Here is a 19081-nt window from a genome sequence, read left to right as displayed (position 1 = left end):
ATCTTAATAAATTCAGCCCAATGTTCTAGTCTTGATCTTTTTGTATATAGGAACTCATTCAAAACACTGATCAAAGGGGAAGTTAGGTGGCACAGTGGATAAAGCACTGGCCCTGGATTCAGGAGGACCTGAGTACAAGTGCAGCCTCAGACACTTGACACTAGCTGTGTGACCCTGGGCAAGTCACTTAACTCCCCTTGCCCCAGGAAAAACAAAAACAACAAACGAACAAACAAAACCCCAAAACATTGATCAACTAACTGCATCATATGAAAAGTAGGCATGCTTCATCCCTTTGATCTTTTATCTGATGTTATCTTGTAGTTTAACTTTTGATTATGTCATTGACCATCATTCACATGCACTATATCTATGATTGAATCAGTTCAGATAGGGTAATCATGGGGGATTGTGTGTCACACAAATAAAATAAAATTTAAAAGACAAAAGAGAGGAAGGAAGGAAGGAAGGAAGGAAGGAAGGAAGGAAGGAAGGAAGGAAGGAAGGAAGGAAGGAAGGAAGGAAGGAAGGAAGGAAGGGAGACAGACCACACAGTGTTATATGTGGTTTTATTTCAGCTGGAGTTTCTTGGGTGGGGAGAGAGGCATTAGGTAGCTTAAGAGCACCTGAGAAGCCAATTGAAGGTAAAACTTGTTTTTCCTTTGAGATGAAGAAATATGAGAATAGGTGAAGCAAGTTTGAGGCTAGGAATGCAGCTGGGGATCATTAATTATAGCCAGAAGCTGGGCATGTACTCTTCTTTACTCCAAGGAATTTGTTTTAAATCCTGAGGAAACTATCTGATTCTGCTTGAACTTTGGTTAAAACCCCATAGCAGGAAATCCCTGAAATAAACAACTTAAGACTCCCTACTTAATAACTGCAGTACTGTAGCTAATTGTGTTAGCAAAATTCCCATGTTTGAATACTTTAAGCAACAACTATTTTTGTAAAGGTTTGGATAACTTAAGTATGACATAAGTATGATTTTCAAGTTCCCCTTAAAATTAATATAATATAGATAACTTTATGGGTCCAAGAAAAGATAGCTCCTAAAGCAGTTTGATTTGAGGGACACTTCAAAAGCCCCTTTCCCCTAAATATCTCCCTAGCATCCAGTAAGATGACTAAGTGAAAGACTGGGTCTCAACTCAGTTTCCTGCTTCCTTTCATTGGAGTGAGAGAAAAAAATGTTCTAAAGCAAAAGAACCCTTCTTCACATTGTATTTACTTTGTATATATTTTGCACTTATTTAACTGTATGTATGTTATATTTCTCCAGTAGAATGTAAGATCCTTGAGGGTAAGAACTGTTTCATTTCAATCCGTCAATAAACATTTATTAATGCCTACTATGTGCCAGACAATGGGGATACAAAGAAAGTTAAGGCAGTCCTTGTCTTGCAGAATTCACAATCTAATTCCTAGCACAGTTTCTGGCACATAGTAGACATTTAATAAATACTTGTTGGATGTATGGATGAATCACAAGAAAAATGAGAGAAAAAGCAGTGGAGTAACTGAAAGAAAAATGAATAAGCAACCAAAAAGAGACCTTAATAAAAATGAATAAATATGGGGCAGCTAGGTGCTGCAGTGGATAGAACACTGGCCCTGAATTCAGGAGTACCTGAGTTCAAATCCAGCCTCAGACACTTGACACTTACTAGCTGTGTGACCCTGGGCAAGTCACTTAACCCCAATTGCCTCACCAAAAAAAAAAAAGAAAGAAAGAAAAAAAGAAAGAAATTTTTTAAAAATGAATAGAACACTTGTGGATTGTACATATATAACCTGGTTGCAATCTTGTGGAGGGGGGAGGAAAGCAAGGGATGGAGGGAGAAAAATTTGGAACTCTAAATCTTATCAAAATGAATGTTGAAAAGTACCCTTACATGTAACTGGACAATAAAATAAATAAAGAGTAAATCTAGGGGGCAGCTAGGTGGCACAGTGGATAAAGCACTGGCCCTGGATTCAGGAGTACCTGAGTTCAAATCTGGCCTCAGACACTTGACACTTACTAGCTGTGTGACCCTGGGCAAGTCACTTAACCTCCATTGCCCTGGGGAAAAAAAAGAGTAAACATAAATAAATAAATATTTTGGAGCAAAAGAAAGTAATCTTCAGAATAGAGGTAGAATACTGATACAATAACAAAATGCTCAGAAATTCTCATGGACCAATTGCGTGACTTTTGGGAGTGGTCTAGAAGATCAGTAAAATTATTCAAAGAAGAAATAAAGGTAGGACTGAGATCAGAAACTGGAACTCCCAAAGGATAATTCAAAAAAGCCAACAAGAGAATACTTTAAAACAGATCATGGAGCATCTCCCTAAAAGAGACGTTGACTGAGCAAGAGATTAGCAGATTTGGACTTCAAAAACACAGAGGAAGAAGAAAGACAAAATCAAAAAGAAAGCAAAAACCAAAGAACATCTAAGGTCACTAATACCAAAGCAACTTATCTTGAATATAGAATCCAGTGAGACAACTTAAGAATTAGTGGTTTCCCAAAAAAACACAAATAAAGCAAAAAGTCTAAATATACTACTTCATGAAGTAATACAAGAAAATTTCCTAGAAGTATTGGAAGTAGAGGGTAAAGTATAATTTAACAGAATTCGTACAACATGAATTGAAAGAAATCCCAGATTGAACTCAGAAACATTGTGGCCAAGCTCCAGGTTGTGAAGAAAAAGGATAGAAGATATGAACAATTGCTAATTGTTCCCTTTCTCTCTGCACTCTCTTTTGTGCTAATATTATTGTAGGTTAGTTGTAGCTCAGCAGTTTTGAAAACACAGTCCAAGGACCCCCTTTTAGGGGGTTCGCAGTATCAAAACTATTGTCATAATAATACAAATATGTTTTAATTTCCAATGCAGCAAAAATCAATAAATATAACCCACATAAAAACACTTGGGGGGGGGATCCTCCATAATTTTTAAGAATGTAGAGAGGTGGGCAGATAGATGGCGCAGTGGTTAAAGTACCAGCCCTGGATTCAGGAGTACCTGCGTTCAAATCCAGCCTCAGACACTTAACACTTACTAACTGTGTGACCCTGGGCAAGTCACTTAACCCCCTTTGCCTGCAAAAGACAAAAAAACAACAAAAAAAGAATGTAGAGAGGTCCTGAGACCACAAAGCTTGAGAAAGCAGCTCTAGCTAATATTATTTTATAGCTTCCTGTTATAACTTTCTATTATTTATATGCACTGCAGTTACATCAAAATTAGTCAACTTCACAATCCCAAAGAACTAATGATGAAGCATACTATCCACTTCCAAAGAAAGAACTGATATTGATTGAACACAGACTGAAGCATTCTATTTTTCACTTTTGTTCTTTCATTTTTTCTTTTATTTGAGTTTTCTTATACAAAATGACTAATATGGCAATAAATGACATAATTGTACATATATAACTTTTATCTGATTGCTTACCACCTCCGGGAGCAGGGAGGCAAGAGAGGAAGGGAGGGATAGAATTGGGAACTCAAAACTTTAAATAAAAAGGTTTATTTTTTTAAAAAAGAAAGAAAATTAGTCAACTTAAACTTATCATAGGAAAACCAAGGCACAGACAAGAAGTTAGGAGCTCTACCAGTTCCACTTTGAAAGAAAAGAAAATGTAATTTTAGTGACTTAAGTCCCTTAAGGGCAACGGCCATTTAATTTTTGTCTCTGTGACCCCAGCCTAACACAGTGACTTGCATATAGTAACCATTTGGTGAATTGAATTAAAAATAAATTCTATCCTTTGCTGAATGGAGTTTAAGCAGATTAGACTCAGCTCCAAAGAAAACAGTTAAAGAAAGTTAAAAAAAATATATGTTCCCCAGATTTGGTGGGGGTGGGTGGATAAATGAAAAGAAAAGTCTCATTTCCTGAGATGAAAGGAAACGTTTTCATTTCTTTCATGGGAAAGTTTCTTTTTTTATTCAAAGGAAAGCCGGTTTTCCTGAGTTCAGGCCTTGAATCCCCTGCAGACAGTCTCTGTATTGCTTCTGGGAGGGGTGGAGGAAGAAGGGAATTTTTACAGCAAATGTCACTTAAAGTTGTGTGAAAAGTGAACACTTAACTCTTGGCAGAAGGAAGTAAATGGAGATTAATTTTTCTCTTCAGCCAAGGTGAACTTGGCCTGCTGCTGAATCCTAACCAAAAGGGATTTCCTTTAATGCTTAGCAATTCTTGGCTCGATTTCACAGAGACTGAACAATCTCTTGCAATTAGGACAATGGCCCCTTAATTTTTGCCTATCTTTGTCGTTAGCTAGACCTGCATTTCTCAGATTTTTTTGGTCTCAGGACCTCTCTACACTCTTAAAAATTATTGCGGACCCCTACCCCAACTTCTTTTGTTTATGTAGCTTATATTGATTGATATTTGCTATATTAGAAATTACAGCATGCTAGTATTCTTGTGCAAATTGCATTTAGAGATGCCATGAATCTGCACCACGATATTTACCCACATTTATATATTGTCTTAAAGTTTATAAAGTGCTTTCCCTACAAGGAACCTATGAGATAGGCAGGCAGGAAGTATTATCCTCATTTTACAGGTAAAGAAAGTGAATTTCAGAGAAATGTCAGTTAGTAATGATCCCAGCCTCCTTAAAGATAGTGCCAAAGGCTACACACAGCTAGTAAGTGACAAAACCAGGTCAAAAAATAGAGTCAGTTAAGCTAGTGAATAAATGTGGAAATGATCACCTTCAAAAGACCTCATTTTCCTTACAGGAATGAAGAAAAATCAAAAAGGATCTTCTGAAACTGGTCCATGGTTAATCAAGATGCATTTGACTGATAATGGCCTAGATGGAAGAGGGAAAGAAGGAAAAAGGGGTGTGTTGGAATTCACTCAACTTCGGTAAGTTTCATTCAGGGGGCACTAAGAAATTTCTTTCTTATGTCGGGTTCAGGTTCATGCTCACAATTCATTGTGGCCATCATCTTTAGCACGAACTTTTCCATAATCACCTCCTTTTCTAAGGGGAAGTCTCGGAGGGGAGGGGAAGGCGGGGTTAATAGTGAATGTATTATGAAGTTAGAGGAAACTCAAATTCATATAGCCATGTGGAAACACCAAAAGAATTTTTCAAAGCCTGCTAGGCTGAAGCTGTTGCCCACTCCCTTACCTGGACAAAAGTAGTAGCTGTAGTAAGTGACAAGAAGGGGACAGGTGTGAGAAATGTAGGGGGTAGAATCAACAAGACTTGACAACTGGATATATGGATATATGGGATCAGAGTGTACAGAGGGTCAGGGGTGACTGAACTTGCAAAATGGTATGACTAGAATGGGGATTCTCAACCTTTTTTAGGTCATGATCCCCTTCTGCAGTCTGGTAAAGTTCATGAATGCCTTCTCAGAATCATGTTTTGAAATAATTGAAAGAAATGCTGAATTTGAGTTAGAGGTTAGAGAAAGTAAAGATGTAATTTTTTTCCCATCTAAGTTCATGTACCTCCTTAAAACTTCTCCAAAGACCACTGTCAGCTCATAAACACCTAGTAAGCTAAGTGGTACAGTGGATCCTTGGAATCAGGAAGACCTGAGTTCAAAATTGTTATCAGACACTTACTAGCTTTGTGACACTGGATGAGTCACTCTGTTTGCCTCAGCCTCCTCTTCTGTAAAATTCAGATAATAATAGCACCTCTCTCCCAGCATGGTTGTGAAAATCAAATATTTGTAAAATACTTAGCACAGTACCTGGCCCATAGTGGACACTATATAAATGTGGAGTTATAATTGTTGTTGTCATTGTCATTGTTATTATTGGTAAGGTTCATTCAAGCTTCTTTCCAGCTTTAAGATTCTGTTCTGCAATCATTTCTATGTGATGATTCTATGATTAAAAGGGGTGGGAGGGAGTTTGTGTGTTATGTTCAGGGAGGAAGAAAAATCTCAGGAGCTATCATGTGGTCAACTTTTGTTTATTCAGGGCTTTTAATAGATCTGCTATGTTTCTAATATCTCTCCCTTGTTTTCTGCTTTTGAGTCATTTTTCTGCTTCTCATCATCAAGGGGAAAGAGAGCTCCTGAAATTGAGATTGGTCCAATGTTAGAAGCTCTGAGGAAAATTTCTTAAAATATGAGATGCAAAAAATGTCTAAAATGAGATTTTCTTTGGATTTTCCTATGTAATCTTTGCATTTACTTCAATTAGTTTTTTAGCTGATTGGACAAGGAAACCCAAACAGTAATTTTTAAAGTAATACATAGGCAATATAAACAATTCACACAAAATAGTCTCGTGGAAATATTTTATATTAGTTCCTTTGAACCAATTTTGAAAGAAAAATTAAGTGCAGTAAAATGCTTTCCTATTTGATTTATGGACAACTTCTGAAGTTCAATAGCTTCTCAACTGCTCATTAGTCATCTCCTTCTTTGATGGGTCTTTTCTGTGGTCTGTTATTGCAGATACTCCCTCCAGGTATACTGACCACAGCCCATCCATGTCCTCTCATCTTCTGCAAACCTTGTTCATACCCTCCCTGATAGTCCCCATAAGGAGTCTACCCAGTGTACTAGGGGTCCTTCCTCTGGTTCCCTCAGCTTAATGTGGATGCTGGTGGAGTGTACATGCTGTAGGTTATCCATCCCTCATTCTTGCTGTGTGGCTGGCCCATCTTCTTTCCTAGTCACACATGTCTCTGATGCTATCCTTTACATGACTTCTCAAGTGATTTTTGATCCATGTATATTATAACCTATTCATGCCCACCATGCATCTTTCTCTTTCTACTTTGGTTCACCCTCAGCTTTATTTGACTCACATCTTTCCAGCATCCCCCAAAGAATACATATCTCATTATGCTAAACGAAGGCTGTATTTTTACTTAACATAGCTAGGTAGCAGTCAACCAGTATTGATTAAGGACTGACTCTATGCTAGGGCTAAGCCCTAGACCCCATATAAGGATTTTACACATCCTGTGCTTTGTCCTTGATTCTTTGAGGTTTTTCTCTTATAGGTGTTTGCTGAGGTCCTTTAAGAAAGGTCTGTGTAACTTTGACCAGTAGATTCATAACTAATCTGGAAATATGTTTTGCATGACTTTATATGTATAAGTATCATGTTTCTTGCCTTCTCAATGGGTGAGGAAAGGGGAGAGAATTACCAACCAAAAACATTTTTTTACTTAACTTTTTTTTTGGGGGGGGTGAGGCAATTGGGGTTAAGTGACTTGACCAGGGTCACACAGCTAATAAGTGTCAAATGTTTGAGGCCAGATTTGAACTCAGGTCCTCCTGAATCCAGGGCCAATGCTCTATCCACTGTGCCACCCAGCTGCCCCAACTTATTTTTTAAAAAAGAACTTTGACTAGGAACACAAATCTTGTTTTTGCTAATATCTATGTTGTCAGCTATTATCCTGTTTCTCAGATGTGAATTGCAAGATTTGCTAATAAGGAGAGTCTTTCTAAAACATCTCCTTTGTTTTCTTTCTTTTTAAAAAAAATTTAATAATGTAGTTAAAATATTTCATAGGATCAACCTATTGCCAACATTGTCTGGAGGCCTTTTCAAGAACAGGGACACAAATTTTTTGTTGCTTCCTTTTTTCCTGCTCTTGTGCAGAAAAGACTTTCGATGTGGGAGAGAGAATTTCTTCTCATTGTTTGTCCTCCTAAACCATTGTATCTGGGCAAAGTTGTTGTACTCCTAATTCTTCCTTCTGCTCACTTTTAGAGCAAAGTCATAAATGCCTGAAAATGGGACTTTATGGTGGAAATGCAGAAGGGCAAGAAATGCAGTTACATGGACAACAGTCCTAATCTTTAAGGCAATAGTGAAGGAAAATGGATCTTCCTGAGTTCCGTTGCAGATTATACAGAGACACATCAGTCCCAGAGGAAGGAGCCATACATTGGTGTCATTCTCCCTCCGTTTTGGAAGGACACACTCTAGGGGGTTTGCTGTGTCACAATGAATCAGAGAGATGGTTCTTGGAATTGTGGTTTAATTTACAACAGCTCCAGCAATTTGAGATGTTGTTTTCATCCCAAAGCTGTTTGTCTTCATTGCTACATTCTTTTTATCCCCTTCATTATTTATTCCTGGTCGACCAGTCAGAGAAAAAGATGAGGGCCTTTCCTTTCAAAAAACTAGAGATATCCTTAGTGATATGGGTATGGTTAAAGGTATCTCCAGCAAATTCAACTTAAGTTAGCAAACATTTATTAAAGGTCTATTCTGTGAAAAGCACAGGGTGGAATCTTGCTGCTTAAAAGTGAAGCCATCCAGCTTTGTGGCACAGTGAATAAAGCACTGGCCCTGGATTCAGGAGGACCTGAGCTCAACTCCGACCTCAGACACTTGACACTTACTACTTGTGTGACCTAAAAATAAAATTTTTTAAAAAGTGAAGCCATCAAGGTGGAAGGATAAGTGGTGTTTTCTTTCCCTCACCTCATATCTTTTTAACAATCTCTTTCTAACCAATCCAATATCTTCTTTCCTCAATTTTCTCTTCCTTTCCCTACTTTTAAGTCTCAATCTTTTTACCTACCATTTCTCAGCCTGTAAACTTAATACTAATCACTTCCCCTTGTGGAAAGCTCTGACCACCCCCCGTTTTTGTCTACCTTTTAGGATGGGATGGGATGGGATAGGCTAGCATAGAATAGGACTGGACAGAACATTATAGACTGTCTTTTTTTGATGTTTTCTTTTACAACTAGGGGAGGAAGGAAGAAAGAAAAGAAGTATAATAGCTCCTGTTTCAATTGTCTATCTTACAGAGACTTATGGACACTATTACTATCTTTGAGATCCATATGAGTTCAGGTATCATTACTGTAGCTTCAAAAGTGAGGTAGAATATTGGGAGGAAAATAGTTTTGTATTAGAAGTTGGGAAAGTCCGTTAAGAAATATTTTACTATAAAATTCTGTTGAGAAAATGGCTTAATCGGAAGTGCCTCTCCCTATCAAATCAGGAAATAAACAGTATGTGCTTTATTTCTGATCCATGAGGATCTACTGATGAATTTGTGAAGAATAGAGAGGGAGAGTGTGAAACTGACAGATGAGACTTTGGTTTGGTAGGAAGTATTTTTCCCCAGGGAGTGATAAAGAATATGTGTATTAAGGGGCAGCTAGGTGGCGCAGTGGATAGAGCACCGACCCTGGAGTCAGGAGTACCTGAGTTCAAATCCGGTCTCCGATACTTAACACTTACTAGCTGTGTGACCCTCGGCACTTCACTTAACCCCAATTGCCACACTTTAAAAAAAAAAAAAGATTATGTGTATTTTATCTGTGATCCGTGAAGAAGCTAAGGCAGAGAGGATGGCTTTCTTTCTTGTGATAACTATAGTTAGGATTATTTTAAGAGGAAAACATAGAAAGATAAGTTCTAAGAACCTAGAAGAGCATTCTATGAAGAGCTTGAAGAAACTGAAAGACTGTGATTATTGAAGAGAAGATAATGATAAAAGACTGGTCTTATGGAAACATTGGGAAGATGCTTAAGAGACTTTAATCATACTTACCAGCTGTGTGACCCTAGGCAAGTCACTTAACCCCCATTGCCCCGCAAAAAAAAAAGAGACTTTAATCATTATTTAGAATAAGTTGGATGATTTGAGTTTTCAGACAAGTGAAGAGGAGTCAACTGCTCATATATTGAGGGTTTGAGAAGGGTCAGGCTGTGACTAGTTATAGCAGCCAAAATAGTTTTATTACTCATTCCATTTGTTAGTAAATTTTAATGTTCAATTATGGATGTTTTGTTTGTTCAGTCATGTCTGACTCTTCATGACCCTATTTGGGGTTTTATTAGCAAAGATACTGAAGTGGTTTGCCATTTCCTTCTCCAGCTCATTTTACAGATAAGGAAACTGAGGCAAATAAGGTGAAGTGATTTGCCCAAGATCACACAGCTAGTATCTGAAAGACATGGTTTCTGAGTAATTTAATCATTTTATTAATAAAGCCAGCATGTTTATGAATAAAAAGGATGGTCATTTGGCCATCTCTCTTATACCAAAGACCCCTCATAGAAGCAGGTTCACAGTTTATATGCCCTTGGAAAAGCAGATGTACCTGAGGGTGGCAATCAACTCTGATTGGTTAACAATTAATGAGAAAATGAATATTACAATGAGAGCCTGGGCTACATTACAATGAGGGTCTAGGGATATCTGATTGGATCACCCAAACCTTGGTAAAAAAAGACAGCAATTTCCATATCACCTGTTTGACAAAAGAGAGAATCAAAACTTTCCCAGACCTGTCTGAGCAAACACAATGAGCAGGAATGCATCCATTAGCCTAAACTTAAAATTTCTTTTACTGTCTTTGATTAGACTTCCGTCATACTGGCTGGGTAAGTGTTTTAGAAAGATTTCCCATACTGATTGATTTCTGGATGAGGAAATAGAAAAGGGGGGAAACCTTGGTTCTAATACAATAATTGTTATTAAGTACTAGGGGAAAATACTCATTTCTCAGACTGAGACTAAATTTGAACCCATAAAACTGAGTTTTCCTAATTCCAAATTGCTATATCCAGTGTGCCACCCAGCTGCCCTTAATTACAGATAAATAAGAGTAATTACTATTGAAGGAGGTTTCTCCATTTAATTAAATAATTACTATTTATAAATTGAAGTGAAGGCTCAAGCTAATTAGTTAATTGATGGCTTCTAACATTAGGATAGGACAGACATATCAAGGAGTCAAGGGAGTATTAAAGTTTAGCCAACTAGACATCAAGACAGACACACCTAAGAAGTAAGGGGAGATAAAATTCTACAGCAGGAAAGTTTGTTAGGTGAGGCTACTACCTGAGCTAGGAGACCAAGATAACTCCAGAGGTCAGGACTATCATTCCAAAAGAAAAATCCCCCTGACTCTCAGGAATCTTCCCCCCCTCCAAAGGAACTTTTCATTTTCAGATGGTCACCCTATCTATCTTCTAGAAAAGCTTTTGCCTTTCTTCTGTTCTGGAAGGAAGATGTTTCTAAGCCATCTCCTCCCCTTGAGGCTGTCTTAGATTTCCCTCTTGGTCACTTTCTCTAGTGCCCAATAAAGGACCATTTTAATTCTAACTGGACTGTATGTGAGAGTGTAATTCTTTACACAGGAATACCTAAGGACCCCCAACCATTTTCCGCTGTGACTGCTTCCTTATGACTCAACTGAAGATCCCATTTTCTATAGGAAGAACTTCACAGACCCTGTTAATTCTAGAGCCTTCCCTATATTATTTATTTCCTATTTATCCTGTTGTGAGAAACCCCATTTAAAAATTTCTGGGACTCAGTGTTGGAGAAGTATCAAAGGCCTTTATTTATACATTCACCCTCGAATGGGCCAGCTTCCTAATGGAAATGGAGGGGAGTATGGGATTCGCGACCCTTTTATCTCTTAATGGGCTGGCTCCACCCTTCTTCCTCAGTTACAATCTTTTCACCAAGACACTGGTGCCAAACACTAGCCAATTGGGATGTGGTATGGTCAAAGGGGCAGCTCTCTAAACTCCTCCCCCACTTGACCAGCCCTAAGTCTCTCTCATAGATTTTTTTTTGTAGGGCAATGAGGGTCAAGTGACTTGCCCAGGGCCACACAGTTAGTAAGTGTCAACTGTCTGAGGCTGGATTTGAACTCAGGTCCTCCTGAATCCAGAGCCCATGCTTTATCTACTGCGCCACCTAGCTGCCCTGCCTCCCCCAGTCTCTCTTATCATGTGATCCTGATTGCTGGGGAGGGGGGAGGAAAGGAACCATTAGTAAGCACCTTTCTCCCAGCTGAAATTCACCTCCCAGACATTTCCCAGACAACTTCAATCAGCTTTTGAGGGGGGCCCATATTTTTCTCACACTTGTATATAGCTTGTTTGTATATATTTGTTTGTTTCTTGTTTTCCCTACTAGATTTTAAGCTCCTTGGGGGTAGGAACTATTTTTCACTTCTTTTTCTATCCCCAGTGCTTAACTCAATCCCTGGCACATAGTAGGTGCTTAATAAATGTTTATTGATTGGCCGATTGAGGTGGCGAGTTTATTAATAATAAATAATAATAATAATTAATAATAAATAAGCATTATTATATACTCCAAAATTAATATACAGTTTAAGAATATAAAAGCAATGAGTCAAGTGACAGGGTGAGATTGAGTGACCTATAAGTGAATATGACCAGACTCTAATCCCCATTTTAACTTGCTACATGTAGAGGTATCACCTCCTTCTGAAACTGGATGGAGGAAAGAAAGGAAGGAAGGAAGGAAGGAAGGAAGGAAGGAAGGAAGGAAGGAAGGAAGGAAGGAAGGAAGGAAGGAAGGAAGGAAGGAAGGAAGGAAGGAAGGAAGGAAGGAAGGGAGGGAGGGAGGGAGGGAGGGAGGGAGGAAGGAAGGAAGGAAGGAAGGAAGGAAGGAAGGAAGGAAGGAAGGAAGGAAGGAAGGAAGGAAGGAAGGAAGGAAGGAAGGAAGGAAGGAAGGAAGGAAGGAAGGAAGGAAGGAAGGAAGGAAGGAAGGAAGGAAGGAAGGAAGGAAGGAAGGAAGGAAGGAAGGAATTTAAAGTGGATCCCACAGAAAAGAAGCTTAAAGAAAATAAGAATTGTATCCAATCCAACTGTGAATCAACAAGCATGTCCTAAGTACTTTCTATGTGCCAGTTATTCTTCTAGGCACTGAGGATAAAAAGACAAATGTAAAATAATCTCTGGAGAAGCTTCCATTCTACCTGGGAAGAAATATATAAGGTTATATAAAGCAACCATTAATAACTACAAGGTAATTGGGAGTAGGATTGGGGAGGTTTCTAATTTGTGGGCCAGATTTGAAAGACACCAGATTTAGAATCTATCAATTTGTACATCTAACCACATTCCATGATGCTTAGCTCCGGAAGTTGCGCTCGAAAACTTTGCCCTCAGGGGAAATCAAGAAGTGCAGACAAACAGATCAACTTTGAAAGTCACAGATAGAATTTGTTACATAATTAAAAAGGAAAGCAAGTTGTAAAGGAGAAATTACAGTGTCATGTACAATCCTTTTATTTGATTCTGTGTATATGGATATTTCGATTTCATTCACTCTTTGTTAAGTTTAAAATAACTTTTTTTTTTTGAGAGAAAAGAGGAAACTGCTCAGAGAACTATTTGTCAACTGGGGGAAGTAGAGGAGGCCACTGTGGTGAATATGAAAGAACAATACTTTAAAAAATTAGATATCCTGTGAATAGCTATGATTTGATCTACAAGTTTTATTTTTTATTTTTAACACAGTCTTATAAAATATTCCGACCACTTAAGGGAAATAGATCTTAGCAATAATGTTCTGGAAGAAATTGTGGTTACTCATATACTGGAGGCATTAAAGGAGAGAAAGAAAGGTAGCGTTCCATTTCCTTACCCTACTGAATTCCTCTATTTTTTGTTTTGTTTTGGTTTTTGGTTTTTTTAGTGAGGCAATTGGGGTTAAGTGACTTGCCCAGGGTCACACAGCTAGTAAGTGTCAAGGGTCTGAGGTCAGATTTGAACTCAGGTCCTCTCGAATCCAGGGCCAGTGCTCTAACCACTGTGCTGCCTAGCTGCCCCTAATCCCCTGTTTTTTAAACTTTATATTATTCACTGTTTTGTAACCTTTTTTGTTTATACAGCAATGGCCTGAGACATGAGATGGTTCAGAAGGACGACCATGAACTGGCCCCATTCTGCTTGATTTGCAAAGTTGGACAATTTGTTAGTTTTATTTTTCTTTCAATTTTCAAAGGCATCTACCCATTCTGTGCTCAATCTCCTCACAAATACCTTGAAGAGATATAGCAAATTCATGTTTACTTAGGCATAAAACACCCCAAAAGCTTAAAAAACTAGAGTGTTCTCACATTACATAAAATGAAAACCAAGGTTCATTTCTTATGGCTCAGAATACCCTAAGATGTTCCAATGCCTTCTGAATCATCAAAGAAGGGTCGAGTTGTGTTCAGTCTAGAATGTGTTAAGTATATTTTATTACTGAATTCCAGTTCTCTGAAAACTGACATTATACATGGATAGGACACACAGAGTGAGACAACTGCTATTTTTGTGAGCCCAGGATTCTTCTTGGCTCAGCTCAGTCAGGAAAGTAGCACAGAAGATAAAGTCGGAGATCACCCTAGCCAGTCCAGGGTGGGAGCAAGGAACCTAAACATGAAATCTAAATGGCTACTATTAAACTCTGAAAGATAGCACAGTGGATAGAACCCTGAGCCTGGAGTCAAGAAGACAGGGATTCAAGTCTAGCCTCAGGCACTTGCTGGATCTGTGACACTTTATCTTTGTCTGCCTCAGTTTCCTTGACTTAAAATAAGGATAATAGCACCTACCTCTCAGGGTTGTTGTGAAGATCAAATTAAAAAATACACTGTAAAGCACTTTGCACATAATAATAGGCACTTGATAAATGCTTGTCTCTCTCCTTTGAAAAAAGATGGGTTAAATAGTCAATTTCTTCATCAGGGCTTATATCTTTTCTCCTGATCCGGGAGTGATCAATAATGACTAAACAGCCTTAATCCTGCTCCATCAATGGGTTTTCCCATTTCTTGGGTTTTAGCATTCCAAAAAAACCAACCAAACAAACAAACCAAAAACCTTGCTGGCAAGCCTACCTGACTTTTTGGTTTCTGTTTGCCCAGCTTCTAAAGGACTCCACCCTTCTCCACCCACCCCCACAATGAGAATTGCTCTTTCTTACTCTGGTATTTGCCTAAACACTGGCACATCACTACTTTCTTGGGTAAAGCAAGGCACGGGCAAAGGATTAAATTTGCAAGGCACAACATCTAAAGTCCAGGCATCCAATATGAGGCCTGAGGACCAAAAATAGCCCAAATGCTCAGGGAGTTCCCACTGAAGATATTTACCCCTCTCCCCAAAACTGTTTACTTAATTAGTAAACATGATGTTCGAAGTGTACCTGGCGGGGCAACTAGGTGGAATAGTGGATAGAGCACTGGCCCTGGATTCAGGAGGACCTGAGTTCAAATTCGGCCTCAGACACTTGACACTTACTAGCTGTGTGACCCTGGGCAAGTCACTTAACCTTCACTGCCCCTCAATAGATAGATAGATAGATAGATAGATAGATAGATAGATAGATAGATAGATAGATAGATAGATAGATAGATGATAGATAGAAGTCTACCTGACTGCCTGCTGCTGTCACTGCACAATCTCAGCTCCTGCTGGGTATTATTGCAGTCAGTTTTATAACTACAATCATTTTTTTAAGATAAAATCAGCCAGGGGGAAGCTAGGTGGAGCAGTGGATAGAGCACCGGCCCTGGATTCAGGAGGACCTGAGTTCAAATTCGAACTCAGACACTTAATATTTACTAGCTCTGTGACCCTGGGCAAGTAACTTAAACCCCAATTGCCTCACCAAAACCAACCAAACAAATAAATAAATAATATTAAAAAAAATAAAATCAGCCTGCATTCCTTTGGATTTTTTATATTGTGGCCCATAGATGAAAAAACTTGGTCTCTACTTAGTTCTTTGAACCATTTTGTCTACATTTAGGACAATTTCTGGGGAGGAGGGAAACAGTCCATGGAATGGCATCAGAGGCTCACAAATTTCTATATGTAGATGACAAAGTAATAGATAAATACATATGATCCACTCATCTTGTTTTTTTCTATGAAAATGGAACAAAAATAATAGTATTTTTACATTGATTTTATACCAAATTAAAGCAAAAAAGAAGTATTTCCTGCAAAAAATAAAAATAAAAAAGTATTTAGATTTGATAAATTTATATTCAACAAATAAAATATATGTATGTGCTTGACACTAGAACAAAAATAAAAAATAGAACCTGCCCTCATGCAGCTTACTGCATGATACTGGGAAGAATACAACATGCATCAAAATACAAGGTAATTTGAGAAGAATGGAGGGCAGGAAAGAGAATCAGAGAAGTATTTACAAGGAAGTTAATTCACCTGAGCTTTGAAGGAGCTTGTAAAAGGTCTGCACTGAAGGGGACCCATATCAATGATAGAGAACAGATCCATTGGAGAGTTGATTTGGGTCACCAGAGATCATAGGGGGGCATTTGCTTCCAGGGACTCTGAAGTGAACTATTTTATCTATGTGCAAGGGTAGAATGTACCATACTCCTTCCATCTACCCTCCTGACATGAGTTTGTGAAGGAATATAAGTTCAGTCCAGTTTGGGAGATGTAAACATCGCCCATCAAGATATAGGGACATATCAAGCAACCATTTGTAATTTATATATTATATATACATACATATTAATATAGTAATATAAAACCCATATGATTTGGAATAAAATTGAAGAGGATTCTAATTTGTGGGTCAGATTTGAAAGATACTGAGCTTAGAATCTATCAGATTTTGAATCTGACCACATTCCATGGTGTTTATTTTGTCTTGTGTTTTCTTTTCCTTTTGTGGGGCATTGAGGGTTAAGTGACTTGCCCAGGGTCACACAGCTAGTGTCAAGTGTCTGAGGCTGGATTTGAGCTCAGGTCCTCCTGAATCCAGGGCCGGTGCTTTATCCACTGTGCCACCTAGCTGCCCCCATTCCATGATGTTTAGCTCCCAAAGCTGTATGTTAAAACTGGCCTCAGAAGAAAATAAAAATAAAATAAAAGGAAGGACAAGAGAGAAGCACAAAAGGGACAGCTTTGAAAGTTACAGGTGGAATTTACTGACCCAAATACATGAACAGGACTGCCTGGCACCTGCCTGATGTCTATACCCCCAGCTCCCTTATGTTTGGAGTAACCAGCACTGGAAACTGACACAACAAACCCACCACAGAAAGTCAGTCAGCTATTCGATGAGCATTTAAGTGCTGGGGATGCAAAGAAAGGCAAAAACATGTAAATTCAGTCACCATAGGACCCTGGAAGGTGAAGAGGGTTCTCATAACATCCTATGCTGTCAGATTCCCAGCTCCTACTGTTTTTAATCTCTGTGATTCAGAGGCACAGTTGACTGATGTGAAAACCTCTTCTGCCACTGCCCCAGCTCTAATTCTCATTTTCCTCAGCCATTCACTATCCCCAATATGAGAAGTGATTATTTCTCTCTAGTATTAATAAGTAATCATTTTATTAGGACCAAGGTTTTCTCCCTTTTCTACTTTCCTTGTCCAGAAATCAACCAGTGTGGGAAATCTTAGGCAGAAATTTACCCAAGCCAAGATCCAATCAAACAGTAAAAGAAATTCTAAGTTTGGACTCATGGGTGTATTCCTGGTCATTGTGTTTGCTCAGACAGGTCTGGGAAGTGTTAATTTTCCCTTTTGTCAACCAGGTGATATGAAAATTGGTAAGTCCCTTTGACTGAGATTTGGGTAACCCAAGTCGCATAACCCAAGACTCTCATTGTAATATAGCCCACCCTCTCATTGTAATATTCATTTTCTCATTGGTCATTGACCAGTCAGAGTTGATTTGCACCCTGAGGAACACCTACCCTTTCTTTCTTTTTTTTTTTTTAGTGAGGCAATTGGGGTTAAGTGACTTGCCCCGGGTCACACAGCTAGTAAGTGTCAAGTGTCTAAGGCCACATTTGAACTCAGGTCCTCCTGAATCCAGGGTCAGTGCTCTAACCACTATGCCACCTAGCTGCCCCACACCTACCCTTTCAAAAACATATAAATTGTGAGCCCCCTGCCATGAGGGATCTTTGGTCTAAGAGACATGGCAAAATGACCATCTTTTATTAATAAACACACTGGTCTTATTAATAAAATGGTTAAATTACCCAGAAATTATATGTCTCAGACTTCTTAATCATCATACCATCCTTCTCTGGAACTATTTATTATGTTAACATGCTCTCCTCCATCCTACTTTTCTTCCCCTCACAGTCTGTCTGTGTCACTAATGGAGACAGGGCTACTCTCTAGAAGAAAACACAGTATCTCTGACCCCTCTAAAATTGGGCTGGTTGCTCTTTTGCCATACCCCTAGAGCACTTCCCAACCTCCCTCTAGGGACAAGAGGAGAAGAAAGAGAGGCATGCTCTTTCCTCTTCATTACCACTCCCAAAGCATTCCTTTGCCATCATCACTAAGTAAACTCTTCTTCTCTGAGGTTCACTCCTCTCATATCCATTAATATCACCTCAGTTGGGATCTTTGTGGTGGTAATCTGTAGGTCTCCAGATTGTACATATATACCTTCTTTATTTCTTCTGACCCTGGGATCATCTCAGGTTTTAAAAGGTCAGTCTTGGTTTTATTTTTCTAGGACTTTTCAACCATCTTCACACCATGATGTTGACCTGATACTACACCTCCTCCTTCCCCTTACCCCTAATCATTCAAGCTCTCTCTCTCTCTCTCTCTCTCTCTCTCTCTCTCTCTTTCTTCCCCTATTTCTTTCCAATCTTCCCGCTTAGTTAGCTTAGAAAAATCTTATTTTCTCTCCTGGTATACAGCTTTCTTTCCCAGGAATGGTTGGTTACATATCCTAGCTCAGCTACCTTTCCTGTGTCACTTCTAGAGAGCATATAATCTAGGACTCTGTATTATGTTGCTAGGTGAGACAGAAAGGCTGCAAATGAAGCAATGATGGGAGGTGGGCAAGGAGGAAAGAAAGTATCATTAAGATAGAAGGGGCCTCAGAGACTATCTACTCCAACCTTCTCATTTTACAGATGAGGAAACAGGTGAAAGATGTTATGACTTGCTCCACTTGATAGTTAAGTGCCAGAGCTGGGATTCAAATCCAGGTTCCCTGGCTCTTTTCCAGAGGCCATTCTGCGCCCTGTATTTTATTTTACTTGGCATTGGGTTTGGGCTGGAATGGATGTGGAAGTGCTCAGGCAAGAGGGATTAGCCTTAGCAAGGAAGAGGAATATCTTTTTGCCCTTGTCAGAAAGAGAATGGAAAAAAGAAAGTCATAATGCTGAGAAATGTTGAGAATTAGTGGTGGGGATTTAAGGTGGTGTCGAGATAAAGGCTGGTCTCAATTACTTAACAAAATGGGAAGCTGGGGGAGGGGGGGCGGGGCAGGCAGCTAGGTGGTGCAGTGGATAAAGCACCAGCCCTGGATTCAGGAGGATCTGAGTTCAAATTC

General features: G+C 38.9%; 1 pseudogene; it reads left to right on the top strand.

Annotated features, from left to right (window-relative positions):
* LOC122747130 overlaps positions 1-19081 on the top strand; it is a 66984-nt pseudogene that overhangs the window by 32495 nt on the left and 15408 nt on the right.

The sequence above is a fragment of the Dromiciops gliroides genome, chromosome 3, assembly GCF_019393635.1.
Source record: "Dromiciops gliroides isolate mDroGli1 chromosome 3, mDroGli1.pri, whole genome shotgun sequence".
NCBI classification, from domain to species: Eukaryota; Metazoa; Chordata; class Mammalia; order Microbiotheria; family Microbiotheriidae; genus Dromiciops; species Dromiciops gliroides.
Note: the sequence above shows the minus strand (reverse complement) of the source record. Positions and strands in the feature narration are given on the sequence as shown.